General features: G+C 40.7%; 1 protein-coding gene and 1 long non-coding RNA gene across 5 annotated transcripts in view; one reads left to right on the top strand and one right to left on the bottom strand.

Annotated features, from left to right (window-relative positions):
- Positions 1 to 14,287, bottom strand: part of LOC118232304 (A disintegrin and metalloproteinase with thrombospondin motifs 20) — a 92,825-nt gene that overhangs the window by 13,799 nt on the left and 64,739 nt on the right. The window lies entirely within an intron of this gene.
- Positions 193 to 7,162, top strand: LOC118232305. 3 transcript variants are annotated; one of them, XR_004766248.1, is made up of 5 exons: positions 193 to 308; positions 418 to 592; positions 2,246 to 3,645; positions 6,347 to 6,409; positions 7,106 to 7,162. It is a non-coding gene; the product is annotated as an uncharacterized LOC118232305 (long non-coding RNA). The 3 variants fall into 3 exon arrangements; XR_004766247.1 differs by having other exon boundaries at positions 6,347 to 7,157; XR_004766249.1 differs by lacking the exon at positions 6,347 to 6,409 and having other exon boundaries at positions 7,103 to 7,155.

The raw sequence follows: 14,287 nt of genomic DNA, 5'->3' as shown, positions 1-14,287 counted from the left end.
AGCTGACTTGTGAACATCAAAGCCGTCCTTCGCCGGCAACTGATCCTAAACGCCGGGGATACAAACGCACCGCGATGTACAGGCTAACGGCAACTCTCCCACCCACCTCTCACCACCCCCCCCCCACCCCTCCCAGTCCCAGACAAAACCAAACAAGTCCAGAGATGTGAAGCTCCTCCTTTCTGCTGAAAGGGGGAGAGGAGAAGAGAAGAGAGAAGGGAGGAGGGAGAGAGCGAAAGAAGAAAATGAGAGGGGAAACACAGCCAGACGAACGCTGGTGCTCCTTTTCCCTCCGCTGCTGTGAAACAGTAGGTCTGGATGTAAAGCTCGGAGGGGGGGGAGGGGGGTTGCGGGTTGCATGCCCCACCCACCACCTCCCCTCCAAAAAAAAAAAAGTCCTCATCTGTCTGTCATTAGCTAATGCGAGCTGGAGACGAGCAGAGCGGGGTAGGAGCTCGGGGGACTGGGGCGGAGGGGACGCCCTCGCTCCCACCAGCACGGGACAGGACAGCACAGGACAGGGCAGGGCAGGACGGCCCACGGCCCCTGGACGTCCTCTACACGCGCGGGGCCGGGGCTCGCGTACGCTAAGGTAAGACCTCCCGAAACGCATCGCCGAGGGCGAGAATCCGCCCGCCCGCACGCACACCGCGCCGTAGCCCCGACCTGTTCTCGCTCTGATCCGTTCCGAAACAACCGAGCTGTTTGCGTTAGGCACAGCGAGGCGTGTCAGTATTTCACAAAGGAATGTCAAGTACACTAATGCGTCCGGTCAATTCAAGCACCGCACTTAACTAATACGTTTGGGTAGGCAGTGTGCTTGCATGTCCCAAAGTGCTTTACAAACTGATCTAATAAGCATAAAGCTTCATGCTGTGTTTGAATTAAATTCTCCTTGCATGCATGGTAATATCAATATACTTATATAAAACATATTGTATAATATATATTTTTTAAAGAATGTAGAATTTATTCAAGATTTTTTTTAAGGCTAATTTCAAATAATGTTCCCATGTGCACATGAACAGATTTTTCTGAAGAACTGCTTTTATGTTTGTTTTTTAACACTACAGAAAATCTTGTGCACAATGGAAAAAAATTATATTAACTTAATTTAAAAAGAATTTGATGAGAAAAGTAAATACAAGTACACATAAATAAGTAACTGCAATGTAATTTAATGCCCTGTTCTCAGGCCAGTTTGATAATCAGATCCTTTCTTCTCAGTGATGAAAAACTGGTCTTAAATCTATTCCTGACATCACCACCCTCCCAAGTCGTTGCACCAATTAATTCCACATGAACAGGCAGGTTAAGTCTAGTATAAGCCAGAGATCGTCATCTGGAATTAATAGCTGCTATTATACATGTACACGTACAGGAGAGAAAATCTGTTTCTGTCTCTATTCAAACCCCAAATAACACACTTGTAGCTTCGATCTGGTAAGCTATTCAACCAAAAACCGGCAGAGGTATGATATTAACAACATGACATATCGTCAGACTCAAATTCTAACAACTCAACAGATTTGCAATTTTGTGAGGCAAAGATCTTCAAACCAAGGAGAGAAATAGCAGTGATGCCTACGGCATCTCACATCATCAAAACCTATTTCTACTTCTATTCAGAAACCCAGAAACAACAGATTTTTAATTTTGCGATTCAAAGACAAAGAAAGGTTACAGCAAGGACTGCAATGTAAACACATCCTTATATTTTCTGTGCTATCGTCATTTTTCACGCATGCACCGCTGTTGCTTTGATGTGTGGCTGCATGTGTGTTTTTAATAATCCAATAAAGTAATTCCTTCATTCAGAGCAGTAACATATTAATATCAACCATCAGTATCACATTCTGCAGTTAAGAAACGTCCATGCAGTAGCTCCAGAGATGCAGTGATGATACCAGTAGTCAGATACATCACAAAATATTACAGGAAGCCCAGAACAGCACACACCCATAGTTCAGGGCTCCTACCCAGAGCACCCAGATCAGCTGACCAAAGCACACTTGTCCACTTGCACTGTCATACAGCATTGTCGCAATATGCTTTGGGAAAACTGCCCCATCTTTGGTTATTAGACCAAAGACGGCAGTTGGCGGGATACAAAACCAATATGCCCATAAAGGCAGTGCTTTAATTCCCTTAAATTCCCTTAAAATCTAAAGCAGTAACCGGTTGAGCTCAGTGGTTGAGAAATGATTTTAGGTGCAGTACTGATGTAAGCCTTTTGTGTGTGCAGGTGTGTTAAAGGGTAGCCCCCTAAAATGCACTGGGGTCTAGACCCTGAGGTGAGCCAGTTCTTGCCCCTCTCCATCGCTGCATAGGTAAGTTGGCTGCATACGATTCTAAAATTCTTTTAGAGAAATTTAATAACACGCCTGACTTCAAGTTCCTGTAACACACTGTGTGTGAGCGCGCCAGCGTTTCTGTGAGATCGGGATGGAAAGTTGCATTCTCCTTTGGTAACTGAGGCAATACCCTCCATGGCGTTTGCACAATTTAGGTGACAAGCTCTATTCAAGTCTACAGCACATGTCCAGCTATGCCCCCCAGTTCTTTCAGTTACACAAAAGCATCACGGGCAGAGAGTTGTACATTAAAACCAATAGACAATAGAGAAACCAATGAAGACTTCAGCCAGTCGCATAGTCATTGACTGCTACTGCTACTGCTACTGCTACGGACACAGGAATCTCTTTCCCGGTTTGTAAAAAAGAAAAAAAAAAACGTAAAAATATAAGACAATAAGAACTCGTATTTATAACTACTGACCATTTCTGATATTTGATACAGGAATAAAAAAATAAACAGCCGTTATATGTATCGTTCGTGTTTTCACGGTATCAAAGTGGGACGGAACTGCAAAGACTCGAGCGCAGCTTCCAATCACATGACACTATGCAGGCAGAGGGGTGGTGATAATGCTAAGCATATGGTAACCGTGGTAACCTTAGTTCCATTGTCTCTTCAAAGGAAACTGGAGAAGATCGGGACCATTAGTATGATCGCAATTCAGCACTTTCATGAAGCACTTTCAAAAATGTGCAGCTGATAATTCAGTAGACATATCAATCTCTCTTTCTCTCACACAGACACACACACACACATGCACACAGCTGCTATCAAGTAAGCAGATTCTGTGCACATGCAATAATCTTGTTAGAGCAATCGTAGCAATCTCCTACAGTCTATAGTTTATACCAGTTACGTACATCCAGGTATTTTATTGCACTTTCTATGGCTTTCTGAGAGATTCAGTGCAGATGTATGTCGCTCATGCACGCACACATTCACACGTGCACGCATGCACATGCACAGTCACTTTGCGCATGCATAGCCTAGCGTCACAGCTGGCACACAGTTGGCTTCCAGCCAAGAACGTGGCCTTTACGCCCAGGATAAACCGATAAACGGCAGGATCTAGGAATACAAGCTCAAGCTGTGGTGATCTTTAAATGTTGGGAGAAGATAAAATGAAAAAAGGTTGATAAAAAAGTGTAAGAAAAAAAGGTTCTGTTTTAGAGAAGGGGGGTTGAGGGGTTACTGCCGGCCTCTCTGGTATTTAAGGTTCCTTTTTGCAGGAGGTTTTCAAAGACACAGAAGTCAAAACAACATGTGTTGTGGACGTGGGAACAGCTGGTAAGTGCAGAATTTGGGGTGGTGGGGTGGGGGGGGGGGGGTGGGGAATGTCTGCCTTTAAGAGTCATAGATCTTCAAGCGGGTTTAAAAAAAAATAGGAAAAAAGAACCCTTATCACCACACTGCCCTGTATGACAACCAGAAACAAGCAAACAGTTCAAAGCAGATACAATGTAAAAATAACAAAAAGTGGGAAAATAAATATAAACTTCAACTTTAAGGTGAGAAAGTAATATTTTCCTCAAGAGTTAAAAAAAGTGTGCTTTTGCGGTAAACATACCCAATAACATCTTCGTTATTAAACAGTTTATTACAACAAACGCATATTATTCCAATCAGCCTCAGTGAACTTGACTCTATTACGGTGGACTTGACGCTGTTAGGGTTGAGTTGCATTCAAGTGAATTTAACGCTGACCACGTTATGACCAGCGCCTTTACCACCGGCCCTCTTGAGCTAATACTCAGGGCACAAGCTGGCGGCTGCAAGTCCTGCCACCTCCGCAGGTCAACAGCGGACAGAAAAGACAGACAGATATGGCGACAGATACAGACAGGCAGATACAGACAGACACAAGATGGCGGCTGCAAGTCCTGCCACCTCCACAGGTCAACAGCAGACAGAAAAGACAGACAGATATGAACCGCAAAGCAGACACAGGGGGACCCCCTTCTTTTAATGTTCTCGCCGAGCGGGGCCCCTCCAGCTGACATTCATCTCCACATCTCGCGGTTGTCTCCCTTTCTTTTTTTTAAAGTGAGGATCACCACCCCCCCCCCCCCCCCCCCCCCCCCGTCCGCCCCCTGTCCTGACCATCTTGGCTCTGACAAGGCCGAGTCTCCCCCTTAATCAGAGATGAAGCGAATAAGTGAATAAACGTGAGAAGCCTGTACTAAGCATGCGGCCAATCCGTGCGGCCACTCGACAGCATGTAGCATTAATCCGTCTTTAAAAAGGAAGATAATGCGCACACAACCAACACATTCACATGTTTCAGGGGTACAAAGAGGACTGATGAGGAAAAAGAGAAACTTTAAGCTGTCATCACCTGAATTAGACTTTTTTCAGGTCAAAAAGTTACCTGAATTTGAAATGGACACAAACACACATTAAGCCAGAGGTGCACAACTCCAGCCAAGACCTTTATAAGTAGAATCAGGGGTCTTAGCTGCCACACCCACACTGGCCCTTTTACGATGGGATTGGACACCCCCGCCCTAAAGGATCGTTTACTATCCAGATTTTCATTCCAACCACCCTGTCTTAATTTTGTCTTACGCACGCACCAATGTCTGCACGCACCAATGTTGCTTCACATGAGACCAAAGTATACAATTTTCACCAATACTACATGAGCAAGCTGCAGCTGCAGTTCATGACTTTATAAAAATAAAAAAAGCCAGGCCAAATAAAATATTTGGCTAATTAAATAATTAAGCAGGTGGTCGTATGAAATTCCAAAACGGAACTGGACCTCATTGTACACTTGCGTATTAAAGCCTTTCGCCCGGCGAGTGCATGAGGTCGCGTTGAATTTTTTTGTTGTTTTTTTAATTTTTTTGTGTGTCGAAGTCAGACACCTGCTCTGCATGTCTTTCATTAGCACATTCCTAGAAGCGGAGCGCTGTGTTTACGCCAAAGCCCTTTTATTGGGGTGCCACGGCGGCGATATGGGTCGACACCGTGCCGCGAAAGCTGGCTCGTTTACAGAACCTGCCTAACCCTTCTGGGTTCAGGTTACCTAGGTTACGCCGCAAGCATTTCCCTCTCTTTTTTTTTAACTGCAAATTAGCAATACGTTGTAAGCCCAACCGCTTCAGGAAGGGAAGTGGAGTTTTATGTTAATGTTTTGGCTTTGGTACGATGAGCCAGCATAATGTTAGAGGACGGTTTTTACCACAATCCTAAAAAGTCAGGACACTTTATACAAGCTGGAATTAGCTTCAGGAAAGAAATCGCTGCCAAATGCAGCCACAGGTTACTCTAAGCATAGAGCCAATAAAATATCTTTCAATTCAATAGTTTTATTTGTCTAGCATTTCAGCGGTCACTGTCACAATGACGCTTCGCAGGAAAACAGGAAATGGGAAAATTGACCGAGCCTGAACCCCAATCCCCCCGCCCCCCCCCCCCCCCCTCAAAAACCAGCAAAAAAAAAAAAAAAAACTCCCCAGCGGGAAGAACAAAACACTGAAGCAGTGGTGAGAAAAAATATACCCAGTTGGAAGAAGTGTTGGGAAGAGCAGGAGTACAGAGGGGGAGTTCTCTCCAACTAGCCAGCTTGGTGCTAGCGTTTAGCCATCCAGGACCCCAGCCCGGTGATGGGGACACTGTGCTATAGAAGGTGCCACTCTTCGAATAAAACATTAAAGATATTTACAGGGAATACGGATGAAACAAGAAATTAACTCAAAAATGTAAAAAGAAAAAACAAAATGGATGTTTCTGGGTGACACCATAGCCCACTACAGACCTGAAGAACTGACGTCTCTTAAGCCAGCACCGCATCAACTTAAGCAGAGTTTGAAAAAAATAAAATTCAAAAGAGATTTGTCAACAAAGCTTTAAACTCTCACAGACAACTGTGAGTTTAGGAGGAAAAGGGTAGGGGTCGAGCCTGTTTCTGATCACCGTGCCAGCCAGGGAAAGACCAGATAACCGCTTCCAGATTTCACTCAGTGTCTCCTTTCATTTTGACCAGGAAACCCAGTCACAGCTGGCTGTCCCATCAACAAACATCTCCCTGAACTGCTATAGCGCTCGGGTCAGTACTTTAAGAGAATAGCAAACAAACATATTACATATTCCCATCAATTATCAAAATTTAGAGGGAAGCAGCTGTCGGAACAGATGAAACAATAGAGAGCTCAAATATCAATGTCCCTAATGTAGAACGAGAATAATTTGTTCAGTCTCTCCAACTGTTTGAGATTAATAATAAATTAACTGCCCTTCATGAATTCACTACTCTTCTACTTTGAAAAACACAATAAAACTTTTCATGCACGAAAGGAAACCGAAAATGTTCCCGCATTTATAGAGAAGATTTATTTATTTGTGATTTTGAAATTTTCCACTAGGACAAACAACACTTTTAATCCATCAAAGAACCACGTTGGTCTCGGGTGCTGTATAATTTTGTGGTAGTAAGCTTTTTTTAAACAGCTCTCTTGTTTACAATGAAAGTGAACAAGACATAAAAGTGACAGAGGAAGACCACACCAATATATCAGTTGTTTTGGAACAGAACCTGGAGACATATTTTCAATTTGTGGTACAAACAGGCAGGGAATTATGCTGTAGGGGGAAATGTGGAAAGAAAAAATAAAACTGCTTTACTGAACAGCTGGGCCATTTCACACCAACTTTCTCACATTTGACACATTAACGAAGCGTTGTTGTGTCGGGAGTCGCTATATTTTCATCATGACTTCTTTTTTTTTTCTCCTCCATCCAGCAGACTTGAGACAAGTTAGGCGGAGGCGGGAAAGTGAGGTCTACCAACGAGAGCACGGCCCTCAACAGCACTGGCGCTTTACTCACTTCAGATGAATAAACACGTACGAAAAGGTCAAAGGTCACCAAGGTTACAATTTCACTCTGCTTCCAAACAAACTCTCCCCAGCTGCCAAGGTTTCCAGAAGGGGGTTAAGTGCCGATGGCGGAGGCTGACCCGGCCCGGGAGGCATGGGAAAGGATCGGAGGAGGCGGGCTCGGCGACGTCACGACTACCCGAACCCTGGGGCGACGTGCAGACGTGCCCCGCCCCCCGAATGGCTCCGGGCGAAAGCGAGTGTCAGTTCCACGGGGTCCGAGAGCCACGCATGTGGATCCCATTTAGGCACAAGCAGGAGGTTAGGGGAAAGGGTCAGGGGATCCACCTCCCTCTGCACCAAGCTCAAACTAGCGGAAATGGCGTTTTCTGCTCTGCCACAGAGAAACGTCAAAAAGCGTACAAGTTGTTGTCATCCATTGCTTTTCACTGCATGGATACATAGCATAACGAATTCACGTTAATATTTATTATGCCACCGACAAATATGTCTCTACACACGTCAGATTTACACCGTAACAAGATGAGTTACAAAAGCAGACAATCTGTCATTACTTTCTTCACTTGCTTGCTTTCTTCACTTCTTTCTAAAAATGACAAAACCGTTTGTCTTACCGATGTCTCATATATGGTAAGTGCTCTAACACTATTCTTATCCATTCAATAAATTGAATATATGCTCATTTCAACACACACATGCACACCCCTTATGGCCAACAGCCATCAACATGTTAGTATGTCACTATGTGTACTGAGCAAGCACGAAAATATTTAAATGGATTTTCATTTGAGTTACAGCAGACAAGCTCACCCATCACTCTTAAGTACTGATTACACACTACTGATGCTATGGTCAACAGACTGTTTGTGTGCTAAAGTTCTCACTCAATAAGAAGGGAAACAGCCTTCCTTCAAAATGCTAAACCGATGACATCACCAGTCAACCAATGACCAGGTAAGTCTGTACTGCACTAATGAAAATCTGAATAGAAGAACTACTGCAAACCTGTATTGAACAGATTTTGAATGTTTACACCAAGTCACCATCTTTAAAAGCCTGGTTCATATACTATTTCCATTGTTTACTTTACGTTTACCCACTAACCAGTTCTGAGCCTAGCCTATGTGGATGTCTACTCAGAAACAGTGGGAAAGAAACATTTTGGCTTCTTTACAGATTGGAAATGTTGCAAGATTTGATTTCACAGTAAAATTTAGGCTGCCCAATTCTATTATGAAGCATAACATAACCTAGAGGGACTAAATCTTTCTCCAAATTCTGGCTAGCATGTTAGAGCCAAGTATTAATACCCATAGAATGGCACTTAAAACTAAATCTTGTCCAAAAAAAATTGAAATAAATTCAAAGTTATTCATTGGTTAACCCTGGCTATATGTTCTCCCTCACTATATTTTGAGATATATATATATATATACACATTTATTTTTACATAAATTTATTTTCATTAGATCAGAGGTGTCCTGTCTTATCAGAAAAGGCTGGTTAATTATCTGATCTCAGCATCATAGTGCTGGGCTAAAACAAAAATCTGCACCCAGACTGGCCCTATTTGGAGGCCCTAAGACTGGACACCCCGTTAAAGACCAAACCAACATTAAAATGAGTTCAACACAGATCAACAGAAACATACTGTAAATGTATTGTACTGTAATTGTGATTTGGTTTCATACACAACTTTAAAATGCTAAATAACAACAGGTGGGAGGTGTAATAAAAGAGCGAAGGTACAACAACACCATCTAACTACTGACAGTCATAATTCACCTTGAGTTAATTGGTTTCCAACCATGCATTTAAACAGGTCATAGTTTACATACACACCTTGCTAAGTAGCTACCTATCTTGTTAATTGACTAAAATGGCTTAGCTACTGTTGCTAGGCATTCATGGAACTGTGAAAAAGCTAATGTTTGCAAGCGTCACATCTAATTTAAAATGGCACATAACTAAGTATTCTATAAACTGGTTGGCTAGTTGGCTAAAAAAGAAATAAAGCTAGATTTAGCTAGTCAGCCAGCAAACTCATAAAATCAAGTAATTCCACTAATGGTTCATAGGTTGGAATTACATAGAGTATTGAGACATCCAGGCATTTGTTGACATATGTGCATCATCAAGGGCTAAGTAAACTATTTACTGTAATGGGAATTGGGAAACGTTTTTGCGGCTGTAAACAAATAAAACTGATGAGGCTTTTTTTCTTGTCTCCAAACAGACCACAAACCCCTGACAAACCCATTAATCTCCATTTGTTCCAACACAAGACACCATGCTGTAACCAAACGGGATTTTTCCTTTTTTGAAAATTTAAACAGGCAGGCTAACCTCCGTCATCTGTCACACTCTGTTCAGAATCTGGCCTCGTTTTGAGCAAAAACGTGGCCTTATAATGTCTAAGAAAACATACAGTAGTTTAACCGATAATTCGGATAACGGCTGTCTCAAAGTCACCTAACAGGGCCCACAGCCAGCCATTAACATGAGCATTTTCACCACGGAAACAAAAATGACATCACATCACTCATTTCTAGCAGTCTCGAAGTTTCAAGGCACGGGACTGGCATAATTCTGTATCTCCCCTGAAATGAAGGGATGAGCAAAGGGATGAGATCACAACCGTGACCTAAATGAAAGGGGGACTATGAGGGTCGAGCTACAACAGGATTCTGTGTCAAATTTGGATCTTAATTATTCAATTATTCATTATTTATTTCATCTGGAATTTTTGATATAGTCACAAGGTTCAGCTAGAGACTACGTGTTAATTCTCAGTGAAATCTTTAATTGTGGTTCAATATAGGAAATAACAAATATTAGTGTAAAACATCTATTTAGAGTGTCTCAGAATTAAATTTGCCTCTTAATAATTATGTTGAAGACGGAAGAAATGATTATTTTTATTTTTTGATGAATATTTCTTCATAAGACTAATTTACACTTCAAAGGGATAATCCAATCTCATTTTATCAATACAGTGCTTGTCAATAAACTGAACTGGGACTCAAACTGACATTTCTACTTCCATAGTTTTCATGGTGGGATTGGTTTTCGGCCAGACATAATATCTGAGCAACGCATGAACTATGACTAATTATACTCTCCATTATTATTCCTATGATTAGTGCAGGGTCTTCGGTCAGTGAGCACATGGGCAAAATGAAAAATATGGCACTGGGGAACTATATTGTTGATTTTATGTTCAGCCAAAGTGCAGATTGCATTTTACAGTTTGCGTGGGGTATCTCAATTAAGAATCGTCTGCATAAATACTTACACTGTAGCTAAACACAGATGGTTCATATTTATCTCAATTTAAAACAACCACGGTAAGAAGACATCTGAAAAAGAAATGTAATTTTGACTCTCTGTGTATGTGTGGGGTAATCCCCCTCACACCTGCTGATCTTCAAAAAGTGACTGGAGGAGGAACATTACATTACATCATTTATAAAGGGTTCATGTGTAGCCTAGGCTGCATAATGGAACTGAAGCAGAGAGGTGACAGTTAGAACTAAATGTAATATGCCATACAAACACAATCATAAATATATATAAAATAATGTTCCATTCCTTCAAGTGCTATGAATGTAGTTCATTCAACGCCACAGTTATTTGTATTAGCAATATCTTCAAAGAAAATTTTTTTGCCAGCATTGATTAATTTAGTGTTTGTTTTCGTTAAAGCAATGCTTAGTTTTGTTGTTTTTTAAGCCCTCCAAGCTCACTTAAGAAAAGTTTATTTGCTAAAAATGTAAATAGATGTCCCAACCAGTGCCAAATTCTGATTTTGTTTGTTGGATTTTGTATTTTTAAAAACAATAAATAATAAAAAAATAGAAATTCTATACTCGTGTTTTAAAGTGTTTTTCATCATTGTCATTATATGAAAATATGTGTGGTTAGTTTCGTAGTCATTTTATAAACATAGAAAAAAACATGCCTTAATCTGTACAAGTAATACTTTTTTTTGTTTTTGTTTTTGTTTTGTTCTAAGAAATAGTCCAATGTTGGAAAGTAACATCAAACAAGTTGTTTTGTCAACATGCTCCAAATGGTCAGATGCGCATGGACATATAATAAGAAGATCTAAAACAAGGCAACATTATCGCATTACACCGGAACTGAGCGCAATCTTCTACAACCTCACAGCAAAAATTCTTTATCAAAATGAATTTGTGTTCTCAAAAATTGAAGGGGTGGGGGTAAGGTGGGGGGGGACACATTACGGTCCACATACCAGAGCTCAGCCTTGTGTGCTTTTCATCTTTAGGCATTCATAAACATAAGCCATCACTCTGTTAAAAGTCCAGCTCCCTGATTAGATAAATATACCTTGCAGTGTTCTAATTAGTCCACCTCTGTGGTAGCTACCAATCACTGTCATCCATATAAATTGTCACATATGCAAGCCATACAAAACACATAAAGCCTTAGTATGGTTCTAATTTCTGTTGTTTATCTTTTCTTATAAAAAATACACTTTATTCTACAAGCCATCTTCAAATTAGAGATTGTCTGTGAGATGTTTACGGAGCTGCAGTATAAATATCACACAATGTTTGAAACAGAAACACATTTCTCATAATTTTGCTTTTTTTTTTTTTAGTTATATGGAAACATGAAAGGCTACATAGCACTAGAAACGAGGGGCATGCAACAAGGATGTCAATTTAAATAAAGATTCAAATTAAAACAGTCGAAGTTAAAACATACCGAGTGAAGTGCTAGACAATTTCAGACGATACGAAAGACACAACATAGTCCTGTTTCATCCAGTGAACTTCCAGACCCATTTGAATGAGGCATACCATCCACATGTAACACAGCTTTTTGTCATACGATTGGGTAAACAAGAACAAGCTGAATTCAGAGGTTAAAGCTCGTCATTATTAGTGAATACAAGAGCGGCCCGTACAAGGTTCTATTTAAACGCCTTTGATTTCTACGGCGTAAATCTTTGCGTCTCGATTCGCCGCAAAGGAACCCAATAAAAGCGAGGAACTAGAAAAAAGTCTGTTTCATGATGCCTTATATTTTATGTGCGCAAATTTCAAGAGGAACACTGATGTCTGAGAGGAAAAACCACATGCTGAGCGAGCGCATGGGCCAAGTATCACAGCGTGGTACCATATGAAGAACAACACAAAATGATGCCACCTTTAAATTTTCTTTAATATTTAACAGTGGGAAAAGTCATTTCAACATGTTTACGTGTTTTTCGTATGTGCATGAATTAAATATATAAAAATCACCGAAAATAGAGCAAAATAAATACATTTGACAAAATAAAACAAAAGCAAAAAAAAAGTATTTTGAAGTAGAACGCCACAGCCCCCATTGTTACTAAGCATCATGGGTTAAAAAAAAAACAAAAAACAAAAAAGAAACAAACTGAAAGTCCATGATTGTGATCAAGTGAAGCTTTGATGTTCTTAATGTCTTGGGATTGGTGGACAGATGGACAGACAGACAGAAAGACAGAGGAAAGCACTGGAGATGGTGGAAACACAATAGGAGGCAGACAGCATTTCACAAACAAGCTTGCCGTCACTAAAAATGTCCAGCGGCTGAGCGAACACACAACACAGGGAAAGTCAAAGCTGTGACCACAGCAGAAGGAAGAATACCCACAATGCAATAGTGGCTTTCCCCACCCATTCACCTACTGTAAACAAATAAATAAGTTTCATTTTGTAAAAACTCCTTCAGAAATATAATAATTAAAAAAAACAAATCCAATGCAAAACAAAAAAAATACGTGAAAACAGCAACAAATGACTGAAAAGTCATATGAAAGAGGTATTTGTGCATTTCAGTGGAAGCAATTCATTAATGACTACTACCATTTTCATTCTGTTGTTAAAATGAGTTCAAATTAGTTCCAGCTACTGAGCTCTTGAGATTTCCAAATGAAGCTACGTACCATACAACCACCATTACAACAGTCACTGGCCATACAAGTAAAGTGTAGTTTTACTGTATCAGCTGGTCTGTTTGTGCATTCAAAGTAAAATCTGTTTTCTAATTTTGGCCCCTTAAACTGAAGTAAGCACTGTCATTCTGTTTTGAGGAAGAAATCTAATAAGAGTGCAACTTTTTGTTAATTTCCTCCAGAAAGTTATGAGCGTTGCTCTGAAATTTAAAATATAGTTGACAAAAAACATTGCACGCAAACCAGATGAATGAAAGGACAAAGCACAACACAGTTGGACTGAAAAGAGGATTTTGCGTAAAATAAGCAATGGCATTAATCCTGGTTCACATGTTAACATGAGGTAAGTTCAAAGACCACTGCTTTTCTAGCACCTGGGCAATTAATGAACTGATCGTGGTCTTCAACCAAGTGGTCTTCTATCAATAACTCAGGGCTGATTCGAGCTTAACCGGATCGTTTCTGTCTGACAGTGGTCTACTTAGTGTATTTATGGCTGTATAGTGTATTTATGGCTGCAGGACATGACTGCTGTACCTCCATGAGAAGGTCACCTTTGGTACAGAGCTCAGCCAATCCATAAAACAAACGCATATGTACGGGGGCTGCCCAATGCAGGTGAATTCACATCTCACATTTTCCTGCTACAGAAATTATAACACAGGTAATTTGTAATGTGAATAAAATACTGACCTGGATCATATCACATATAGTGAAAGACAGTGAAATAATTATTTTCAAGGTTGTGGAAAGTTCTCAGTATATCTTTAAAATATGTTTACTGAAAAGATGTGCAAGATGTGGACCTACTTATAACACAGCTGGAAAGTTCTAGTTAGAAATGTCACTACAAGAACTGATATTCACCACAACATGGATAGAATTCTGTGCTAACCAGATATACAAGATTCTAAAAGCAGATAAATTCATTTGATTCCCATATTTTCCACAATTCGTACTTTCATGACGTTTTTTGAGTAGAAACAGAGCTGGTGAAATGCAGACTGATACTTTGTGTAGTGATGCTCTGTGCACCTGTTGTTGAAAGGCCTTAGTGCCTGAGTTAGTGCTGAGTTAGCTCCCAGGTTAGCACTGAGTTAGCACCAAGTTGGCACCTGAGTTAGCAACTCCAGTT

This window comes from Anguilla anguilla, chromosome 7 (genome assembly GCF_013347855.1).
Source record: "Anguilla anguilla isolate fAngAng1 chromosome 7, fAngAng1.pri, whole genome shotgun sequence".
NCBI classification, from domain to species: Eukaryota; Metazoa; Chordata; class Actinopteri; order Anguilliformes; family Anguillidae; genus Anguilla; species Anguilla anguilla.
Note: the sequence above shows the minus strand (reverse complement) of the source record. Positions and strands in the feature narration are given on the sequence as shown.